This window comes from Papio anubis, chromosome 14 (assembly GCF_008728515.1).
Source record: "Papio anubis isolate 15944 chromosome 14, Panubis1.0, whole genome shotgun sequence".
Taxonomy (NCBI): domain Eukaryota; kingdom Metazoa; phylum Chordata; class Mammalia; order Primates; family Cercopithecidae; genus Papio; species Papio anubis.
In genome coordinates, this window is record NC_044989.1 from 68,631,495 (window position 1) to 68,643,626 (window position 12,132).

A 12,132-nucleotide genomic window follows, 5' to 3' on the forward strand; every position below is an offset into this window, starting at 1 on the left:
GACAGGGTCTCACTCTGTCACCCTGGCTGGAGTGCAATGGTACAATCTCGGCTCACTGCAACCTCCACCTCCCAGGTTCAAGTGATTCTCGTGCCTCAGCCTCCCCAGTAGGTGAGATTACAGGTGCGTGCCACCACACCTGGCTAATTTATGTAATTTTAGTAGAGACATGGTTTCACCATGTTGGCCAGAATGGTCTTGAACTTCTGATCTCAAGTGATCTGCCTGCCTCAGCCTCCCAAAGTGCTGAGATTACAGGTATGAGCCACCACACCCAGCTTATTTTTATCTAAGTTACACAGCAACACAAGAAACTCTTCTTAATGGTATATCATAAAGAGAGATTGCATAAAATGAAACACTGCATAATGGTATTCATTTTAAATTAAATCTAAATATATAAATATCCAAGCTCTAATTAGTAATGGATATTCTTAGTGTACAATAAAACTGCATTAATCTGGACACCAAAGATGTTGAATCATTTGCCTTTAGCAGATGCTTTGAGAAAAAGATTGGTCTTTGGAGACCTAAACAAAAAGATCCTGGTGTTCAAAGGATGTGTTTAAGAATAAGGATTTATGAAGTTGAGGTCATGAGAGGAGTCTCAGAAGACTCAAATCAAGGAGTGGTAGAGATGGGCATGTTCTTATAATAGAGTAACTTAGGCGTTGGCTTAAAAAGATCTACAGGATGTTTAGACAGTGATGGGTAGGCAGGTTAGACACTATGAACACTGAGTTTAAGAACTTTGAACCACAACAGCATACTCCAGGACCCAATATTGGTGGAGAAGCATTGAGAGATCTGAGCCTGGCTGGTTAGCGTGGAACGAAGAATCACAGGTATGGCTGGAAGAGCGTGGGAATAAGTATTCATAGTTTATAAAGACACAATTTTAAGCACTTTGAAGCCTCTACCATGTACTATTTTTAAGTCTTCTCAGTTGACTGAGTCTAAGAAGAGTGGAGATTAAGTGCTGGGGCTGGAAGTTTAACCTAGATCTGTGTGACTCCAAAACCCAACCTTTTCACCACTATGTTATACTGCCATTTGGTGCATAACTATGGGGCGGCGGGGGGCGGGGGGTGCGGGTGTGCATACACACGCATTATACATTTCATTATATATTTCATTTTCTTTTTAAAATAAAATAGGATCATGCTGTTTTGTGACTGTTTCTCTCATCAAATCTTGTGTTCACGTAACGCATTAAGTTTTGGAGAGCTCTGGTAACAGTGGTTCAAGGTACCTGAACCTAAGCCTAAGAACCATGTGTAAATAAAAGCCAATTCCCTCCGTAAAGAACAGTACCAGAAGGTCATACTAAAGCTACCAATGACTTGGGCAATTTGTCTGTCATCCAGTAAGCCCAGAAGTTGCCTTGAGAAAAGAAATAATGGTCCAATTTCTTTGACTTTGTCAAAACAGTCAAATCATGGAGACATTTTAAGACATTCATGACCACAAATTCACCAATATTTTCTCATTTAGAACATTTTGGGCTATTATGTAGAAATGGCAGAAATACAATCTTCTCTATTGTTTCCAAACAAGTTTCTGCTCATTAGATGATATTATGCAATAGTAAATTTTTTAAGAATTACAATATTGCTTATACAATAAATAAATAAGTGTATTTCCAAGATATATGGGAAGCAGATATGTGGAGTAAGAAAATGGTCTTTTAAACTGTCGTTTTTTTTTGTTTTTTTGTTTTTTTGTTTTTTTTGAGACGGAGTTTCGCGCTGTGTCACCCAGGCTGGAGTGCAGTGGCGAGATCTCGGCTCACTGCAAGCTCCACCTCCCAGGTTCAGGCCATTCTCCTGCCTCAGCCTCCGAGTAGCTGGGACTACAGGCGCCCGCCACCACGCCCGGCTAGTTTTTTGTATTTTTAGTAGAGACGGGGTTTCACCATGTTAGCCAGGATGGTCTCGATCTCCTGACCTCGTGATCCGCCCGCCTCGGCCTCCCAAAGTGCCTGTGTTTAAACCACAATCTTGCTTTGGTTCCATTCCTTGAACATGTAATCCTGCCAAATACTGTTTTGTTATTTCAAAGTTGTTGGTTGTATATATGAAATATGACGTTGAAATAAAAATCTGAGAAGTAATTAAAATGAAAATCTGAGAATAAGGTAGTGAAATGAAATGTAATCCCAGCACTTTGGGAGGCTGAGGCAGGTGATCCTGCAAGGTCAGGAGATGAGACCATCACAAGCTAACGAGGGTGAAACCCCGTCTCTACTAAAAATACAAAACTAGCCCGGTAGGAGTGGCGAGCTGTGGTCCCAGCTACTCGGAGGCTGAGGCAGGAGAATGCGTAAACCGGGAGGCAGGGCTTGCAGTGAGCTGAGACCCGGCCACTGCACTCCAACCTGGCTGACAGAGCCCAGACTCAGTCTCAAGTCTGAGCAGAAAAAGGTTTTAAAAATCCATTTTTATTACTCATATCTCCAGTTTCACAAGTTTAACTGTTACTCTTTTAATAAAATCCATAAAGCCCATTATAGAGATCAAAAGAGGCAATAAGCAGCTCATAAATGAAACAGCCTAAAAAAGGAAACATATTATAAGAAAACATAGAATAGGGAGAGGTTTTGTTTTGTTTTGTTTTGTTTTATGGCCTTTGTACAGACTTCTCTTATCTGGAAAGGCTACTAGAGCATTTGGGATGTGGGTGAGGTCATGTTATAGGTTAAAGCCTTTATTTTTAAAGGAATGATTTACTTACTATTTATTATTAATAAGGTCATTATTGAATAAAGCCAGAGATCTCAGTGATTTTTGAAATGTGAAAACATTTCATTACTTTCTATTGAACATTATCATTTGTATTTCACACTTTCCAATACAGAAAGCTAAAAGAAATACCTTCTTCCTCAAAACTACATTATCCTTAACTGGTAACTATTCAAAAAGTCCATTTTAATTTTTTTGAAAGTCTTTCTTTAAAAGCTAGATGATAATAAGTTGTACTATGGTGATACATTGGTTTTAGACACAAATTTCATTTAAAACTTAGATTTCATATTTGGAACTTTTTATCAGGTTGGTTCTGTACTTGAGATGCTATCCACATTTTGAAGTTGTTCTTAATTTATAATGGTAAGGGAACTTTTTAAATTGAGGTAAACAATTTGTTCCTAAATAAAAACAGACTAAACTTGATTATCAAAATCTTAGCATGGCAAGCTTTCATTTATTTACAATAACAATATAAATAATTATCCTTAAATGTGACATAATTTTTTTAAAAAACAACATACATGTGACGTCCTAGCCAGATCAATCAGACAAGAGAAAAAATAAAAGGCATCCAAATTTTAAAAGAGGAAGTCAAATTATTTGCTAGCAATATGATCTTATACCTAGAAAACTTTAAAGACTCCTCCAAAGACTCCTAGATTTAATAAGTGATTTAGTAACATTTCAAGATACAAGATCAGTGTTTACAAATCAGTTGCTTTTTTTTTTTTGAGACCGAGTCTCGCTCTGTCACCCCAGCTGGAGTGCAGTGGTGAGATCTCGGCTCACTGCAAGCTCCGCCTCCCAGGTTCACGCCATTCTCCTGCCTCAGCTGGGACTACAGGCGCCCGCCACCACGCCCAGCTAATTTTTTGTATTTTTGGTAGAGATGGGTTTTCACCATGTTAGCCAAGATGGTCTCGATCTCCTGACCTCATGATCTGCCCACCTTGGCCTCCCAAAGTGCTGGGATTACAGGCGTGAGCCACCGCGCCCGGCCCAGTTGCATTTTTATACACCAATAACAACCAAGCTAAGAACCAAATCAAGAAGTCAATTCCATTTAGGATAGCTACAAAAAACAAAACAAAACAAAAAACCCCGCACAAGATTCCTAGGAATGTATTTAACCAAGAAGGTGAAAGATCTCCACAAGGAAAATTATAAAACATTGATGAAAGAAATTGTAAATGACACAAATAAATGGAAACATCCCATGCTCATGGATTGGAAGAATCAATATTGTTAAAATGGCCATATTTTCTAAAGCAGGGCAATCTACAGATTCAATGCAATTCCTATCAAAATACCAACTTCATTGTTTCACAAAATTAGAAAAAACAATTCTAATATTAATATTAACCAAAAAAGATCCCAAATAGCCAAAGTAATCCTGAGCACAAAGAACAAAGCTGGAGCCATCACATTAATGGACTTCAAATTATATTACAAGGCAAGAGTAACCAAAACAGGATGGTACTAGTTTAAAAATAGACACATAGATCAATGCAACAGTATAGAGAATTTGGAAATAAAGCCACTTACCTACAGCCAACTGGTCTTTGACAGGATTGGCAAAAGCATACATTGGGGAAGAGACATGCTATTCAATAAATGGTGCTGGGAAAATGTGGACTGCCATATGTAGAAGAATGAAAGTGGAACCCTATCTCTCACCATATATAAAAATTAAGATGGATTAAATATTTAAATATAAGACCTGAAAATATAAAAATACTAGAGGTAAACCTAACCAAAAACTTTTCGCAACATTGGCCTTGGCAAAGAATTCATGACTAAGACCTCAAAAGCAATTGCTACAAAACCAAAAATAGACAAATGGGACTTGATTAAACTAAAAACTTTTGCACTGCAAAATAAGTAACAGAGTGAACAGGCATCCTGAACAATGGTAGAAAATACTTGCAAACCATGCACCAGACAAGGGACTAATATCCAGAATCTACAAGGAACTCAGACAACTCAACAACAACAAAAACCAAGTAACCTCATTAAAAAGTGGGCAAAAGACAGAAGCAGACATTTTTCAAAAAGAGACATATAAATGGTCAGCATCACTAATCATCAGAGAAATGCAAATTAAAATCACAATGAGATATTATCTTACATCAGTCAGAATGGCTATTTTAAAAAAACAGATGTTGGCAAGAAAAGGGAACACTTATACACTGTTGGTGGGAATGTAAATTAGTACAATCTCTATGAAAAACAGTGTGGAGATTTCTCAGAAAACTAAAAATAAAACTATCATTTGATCCAGCAATCCCACTACTGGGTATATACCCAAATGAAAGGAAATCATTATATCAAAAAGATACCTGCACTTGTAGGTATCTATGGCACTATTCACAGTTGCAAAGATACAGAATCAACCTAAGTTTCCATCAGTGGATGATTGGATAAAGAAAATGTGGTGTATATCTGTACCATATATACTTAGCCATAAAAAAGAATGAAATCATGTCTTTTGCAGCAACATGGATGGAACTGGAGGCCATTATCTTAAATGAAATAACTCTGAGAGTCAAATACCACATATTCTCATTTGTGAGAGCTAAAAACTATGTACACATTGACATAGAGTTTAGAAGAACAGACACTGGAGACGGGAGGACAGGAGGATTGGGAAGAAAGTGAGGGATGAGAAATTACTTAATGGGTACAACATACACTATTTGGATGATGGTTACACTAAAATCCCAGACTTCATTACTATGTAATTTATCTATGTATCAAAACTACACTTGTATCCCCAAATTTATACGAATAAAAAAATGGGCCTCTGAATTTGGAACACCAGACTTTGATATCCTAAGAATATATCTCTTTTGATTTGTATAGTTCAAAATTATCAAGTGTATATATTTTAAGTCGCTTACAGTTTTCAAAAGAAACACTTTGTGCTTGTGGTGTTGTGGCTTCTATATATGGATTGAGTAGAACATCATATAGATGTCCTTCTCACAGTAACACAGTTGGAGGATGGCAGGCCTGTAATTAAGGAGGAGTGATGTTTAAAACTGAATTCAATGCAGTTAGCTTTTGTCATCATCCTAAAATGTATCAAACATCAGTTAATATAGGATGTTTACTTGAAGGACAAATCCCTCAGAAATGCTCACAGAGGCTGGGTGAAGATCAGTCCTAAACATCATTAAATCCTGTTTTGGTATTTTAACAATCATTCTTTGAATCTGATTTCTCCTCTTTGGCTTTTTCAAATGTGTTTGAATTAAGATCACTCATTGGTTTATCAGACTTGTAAGATGAGAAAGGGGGTCCCGAGGTGGGTGCAGTGGTGCAGATGTGTAGTCTCAGTTAACTGTGAGGCTAAGGCAGAAAGAATGCTTGAGCCCAGGAGTTCAAGGCTGCAGTGCGCCATGATGGTACATGTGAATAGCCACTGCACTTGAACATGGGCAACAGAATGAGATCTGGTCTCTTAAAAATAAGAGAGTTCTTACGAAAGGAAGTAATCAATGCATTCTTAAAATCAGATAATGTATTTTATTAATACAGAGGTTGGTGAATCAAATTCAGGTCTTTAAGTTTTCTGTATTTTGCTCTGCATTTTCTTAGTCCTTTCAGGGGAACAAACTAAAACTTTGCCCCAATTTCTCCACCATGTGGATAGAGCAATCACAGCACATTTTGGGGTCCCAGTCCATTGGTAGGATATAATTTTTTTTTTTTTTTTTTTTGAGACAGAGTCTCGCTCTGTCGCCCAGGCTGGAGTACAGTGGCGCGATCTCGGTTCACTGCAAGCTCCGTCTCCCGGGTTCACGCCATTCTCCTGCCTTGGCCTCCCGATTAGCTGGGACCACAGGCGTCCACCAGCACGCCAGGCTAATTTTTTTTGTTGTTTTTAGTAGCGACGGGGTTTCACTGTGTTAGCCAGGATGGTCTCAATCTCCTGACCTCATGATCTGCCCACCTTGACCTTCCAAAGTGCTGGGATTACAGGCGTGAGCCGACCGAATATAAATATTGTTAATGTGAACTTGAATTAAAAATGGCTTTTTAAAGTGAGCAAAAAGTCCAGTGCAGTGGCTCATGCCTATAATCCCAGTGACTCTAGAGGCTGAGGCTGGAGGATCTCTTGAGCCCAGAAGTTTGAGGCTGCAGTGAGCCACGATTGTGCCACTGCACTTTAGCCTGGGCAACAGAGCCAGACCTCCACTCTAACAAAAAATTTTTCTTTTGTTTTTGAGACAGAGTCTCACTCTGTTGCCCAGGCTAGAGTGCAGTGGCATAATCTTGGCTCACTGCAACCTCCGCTTCCCAGGCTCAAGTGATTCTCATGCCTTAGCCTCCCAAGTAGTTGGAATTACAGTGCGTGTCACCATGCCCAGCTAATTTTTGTATTTTTTTGTACAGACAGGGTTTCACCATGTGTTTCACCATGTTGCCCAGACCGGTCTCGAACTCCTGACCTCAGATGATCGGCCCACCTCAGCCTCCCAAAGTCCTGGGATTACAGGCATGAGCCACCATGCCCAGCCCAAAAAAATTTTCTAAAAATCACAGTTCCTCTCTGGGATGCGTTTTTCTCATCTCTAAACTGAGAAACTTGGAAGAGATGAAGGCTAAGCTTCATCCCTTCCACTTCTAAAGGTCTATGCTTCTATTTTTTCCAACAGACCTTTTGAAACCTAGCAGGGCAAAACCAGGCAAGGTCCAATTGCAGCCTCTAAGAGGAACACAGAAGAGCCTCTTAATTTCTTGGGCTCAGCAACCGCAACCATTTTATTTCAGGATATTATTTTAGTCTTCTGGCTACAGAACTGAATTTCCAACCTGAATCACATGGATCAATGTCAGAGTGAATTAGGCATTCTTATTCAAAATGTACATGTGAACATATATTTTAAAAATAAATCTAAATAATATACCAATATAAAAAAGTTCCCAAAACAATTTTTTTTTTTTTTTTTTGAGATGGAGTCTCGCTCTGTCGCCAGGCTGGAGTGTAGTGACACAATCTCGACTCACTGCAACCTCCGCCTCCCAGGTTCAAGTGATTCTCCTGCCTCAGCTTCCTGAGTAGCTGGGACTACAGGCACATGCCACCATGCCCAGCTAATTTTTGTATTTTTTAGTAGAGATGGGGTTTCACCATATTGGCCAGGATGGTCTCGATCTCTTGACCTTGTGATCCACCCACCTTGGCCTCCCAAAGTGCTGGGATTACAGGCGTGAGCCACCGCACCCGGCCACAAAGTGATTTTTAAAAGGGAAGACAGGTAAATGGATCATCATGTGTGCCTGTAATCACCATTTACCTGGAAGGCTGAGACAGGAGAATCATTTGAGCCCAGGAGTTCAAGGCCGCAGTGAGCTATGATTGTGCGACTGCACTGCAGCCTGGGTGACAAAGCAAGACCTGGTCTCTAAAAAAAATTTAAAAATAAAATTTTGTAAAAAGGATCATCGGATATCTCTGAATCACAAATTGCTTTTATTCCTGGGAATAAGACAAAACCACCAAACCTCCAAACATCCAAAGACAGCATTCAAAGATGCCTTTTGCAATTTCAAAAGATCCTTATTTCTGCCATGATGCAGCTAATAGAATATGTACAGGGGCTCTTTCTTTCTTTCTTTCCTTCTTTCTTTCTTTCCTTTCTTTCTTTCTTTCTTTCTTTTTCTTTCTTTTTCTTTCTTTCTTTCTTTTTCTTTGAAGGAGAAAGGTCACTAGTAGATTAGACTTTAATGTTTCAAGAGATTCCTTGGCATAGAAATTATTTTCAATGCCCAGAATGATGGAGGAATAGAAGATAAATGGGAGGGAAAATGGTTTGGATATATTTAGAAATAAAGATCTTCTAAAATAGCAAACACAAAAGGAGAACTAGTGGTAATTTTTATGTAATTGTTGAAGATGTTTGAAGGCTTTGTTGTCTTTCTTCACTTATGACCAAATTATTTTCTAAGTTGTTAAAACTCAAAATACTTAATTTTTCCTATATGTCCTTTACATGCATTAAATTATTATGTAATAATTTTATTGAAGATTCAATCAGCAACACAGTAACAGTAAATGCATGGTACAAGACCTCGTATTATAAATCATACTTAATGTATGGTATCAATAAATTCACAACCTAACAACCAATCTGAAATCTAACTTCTCGTTGGAGGAATGAGATGTATTTTAATGATAGGTAATTGATTAGGTTTAATAACGAATTTAGAAAGCCTCCAGTTTGCCAGCAGTCTAAGTTATAACTAGGGCATACCAGCAAAAGGTAGCACTGGAATTAACACACAGACTCAAATGTTAGTTCACCCACATTCTGCCTACTATCCCTTCTCCTCCTGAACTACACCCCCATGTGTCTTTTGCATACAGAGCTCTCTTTGAAGCCAGCAAGTGTTTCATGCGTGGGAAATCAGGGGAATCAAAGCTACCTTATACAAAAGCATATGGTTAGGAGGGCAGGGGATGCTGAAAAACACTGCATACATACTTACAGTCTCCCTATGGGGAGCTCCTCTGACTATGAGACCCTCAAGTTTTGCATTTCTTATGCCTACGGTGTTTAAATTGGTGGCCTCAATTTTATAACACCAGGGTTTGTTTTCACATTTAGTTCCCTGGGATTTTTTTAAACTGACTTTGACAAAAAGGAAAAAAAGAAAAAGAGAGTGCAAAATAGGAAAAGAAGGCAGGGAGTGGAGAAAGAATAAATCATTATGCAGCTCTCAGCCCCCACAGGGAAACAGCAGTACAAACCCACAGATCCAGAATTGTCAAGCAATGGGGCTGTTTGTTTACAAGTCACAGAATCCGTTACGTAACTAGGGAAGTTAAAGAAACCTGGTGATTGTGTGACAGACCGATTCTTTTGAAACAGTCAAGAGACTTCATCTCTGAAATAGATTCATGCAGATGTTGTTTTCTTATTTTTAGTTGCTCTATAAATTTAGTTTTTGAGTTTTCCATGTAGATAATGACCCCTTATTCTTTATTATTTTTATTAGATACATTAAAACACTTTCTTACCATGGGAGTTTCTAAAGTATCAGCATGCATTTTTAAGGGAAATTGGAATAGCTTTTTATCTTCTGACGTATTATGTTGGTAAAAAAGTAATTGCGGTTTTTGCCATTGAAAGTAAGGGCAAAACCACAATTACTTTTGTACCAACCTAATAGAACTCCTGTCTGATTTAGCAGGAAAAATGTATTACATGACCAATAGATCAGTTCTAGATTCTGTCCACCCTTCACCCCATTACTTCTTCTCTAAAAAAAAATACTTTTTACTTTTATTCTCAAAGGAGGTGATCTTCTTTTTTTAATTCATGGTTTTTTGTTTGTTTGTTTAAGTTCTGGGACCATAAAGTGTTTATAAGATGCAGACCTTTAAAAATATTTCCATGTAAGCCAGGAACAGTCGCTCGCCCTTGTAATCCCAACAATTTGGGAGGCTGAGGCAGGAGGATCGCTTGAGGCCAGGAATTTGAGACCAGCCTGGGCAACATAGCAAGACCTCATCTTTAAAAATATAAAATGTATTTCCATGTAAATACATTTTTTTTTAGATCTGAGACAGTGTAAAAATTTCAACTCTAAAGAAAAAAATTAGAAAATCAAATGATTTAAATAAATCATCATATTGGATTATAGTAAATTTAATAAGTTATTCTCAATAAACGTCTTAGATAAGAAAGTTTTTATGATCTCTTTAGTTGATATCTGCATTTATATTTAATACACTTTAAAAATGTGATTTTTTTCCTGAAAACTTATAGCCACATTTCAGTGCTCTATTAGTAAAAACGTGAATCGACTCTGAAAGATTATAATTAATCAACTTCTGATAGCAAATTAAACTAAAACTATTGAGGTTGCAAAGTCAGTAACTTTATGAGACATTGTTTTTCTCATTCAGCTAACTCATTCTTCAGTGGGGTCAGTTTGGTGTCATATGTTACTCCATGGGGAAAAATCCCAAGGGGATTGATGGAGAAGGAAAAATCCTAAGGGGATTAATGGAGAAGAATTATGTTTTTCACCAGGCAGAAAAAAGCCCTGAATTCGGTCCCTCAGGAATCTTCTCAGGGTGTTTTCTGCTAATGGTACCAGAGCCCTATGGCCCTATGGTGCCAGAACTCTATCAGTTCCAGGAGGGAACTGCGCCACTGAGACTCAATACCCAGAAGGCTGCTCAGCTCTTGTTCCTGCTACAATAGACACCGAGAATACGGATTAAAGCCTCTTTAGTCTTTTGAGGTATGTGAGGAATGGCTATTTTGTTTTTGTTTAATTAGGGTCTTGGTATAGAGCAGGACAGTTAGTCGCCTATGTCCTTCTGTCCAATTTAAAGGTAGGGCTGAGCTGATTCACTGTCTAGAGATTAGTAGTGCAATGAACTACAATTAAACAATAATAATAATAATAATAACCTTTGCTCAAGGAGAATGTTTCAATAACTTAGATGTTCCCAGGCCAGCAGTATCATAAAGCCTCTGCAGTTGGGCGTCTGATATTTACTATCTTAGAACAGTGGTATGAATTAGCCAAGGTCTCTCCATTTATTTAGTTGTCGGTGAATGCTAAATAGAAATAAATGGGTCAAAATTAAAGGAAAAGATAGATACCAACTTAGCATAAACCTCTCTGAATTACTATTCAAATTCTTGGGTCCTTCTGGACTTTAAGACCACGTTTTTTCTATAATAGGCAAGAAAGATGATTTATGCAGTTTATTTAGAGGTAAACTTTATGGAAAAAATGTTATACACATCCATACAATATGTGGGTTATAATCATTGTTTTAAGAGACAATGATAGCATACAGAGGTGCCTACAAAGTTTTTATTTAAAGAGCCAGGGTCTCTGTCACCCAGGCCAGAGTGCAGTGATGTGATCCTGGCTCACTGCAACCTTGAACTCCTGGGCTCAATCAATTCTCCCTCCTCAGCCTCCCAAGTAGCTGGGACTGCATGCACATGCCAGCATGACCAATACATTGTTTTTTATTTTTTTCAAGATAGGGTCTCACTGTGTTTCCCAGGTTAAATTTTAAACATTATCTTTGTCTTTTTTGCCTGCTGCCCAAAGTCATACGAAAATGTATCATTATTATTTAAAATGAAATCATAGTTGTAATAATACTTTACTAATAATATTTTAATTTCAGTACGGAGCTTAAACTTTCAAAGCACTCTTAGCTACGCAGGCTAATTTATTCATGATTAGAGTTCTTTAGCACACGTAGTCCGTTCCTCTGAGATATGAAATGGCAATGATATGTACTCATCTTATTACAAAGCGAAGATGGGATAGATTTTAGATATTTCAAAAAATAAGTACTTTTTTTCTGTTTGTACAGTAGTCCCCCCCCCCCTTATCTGTG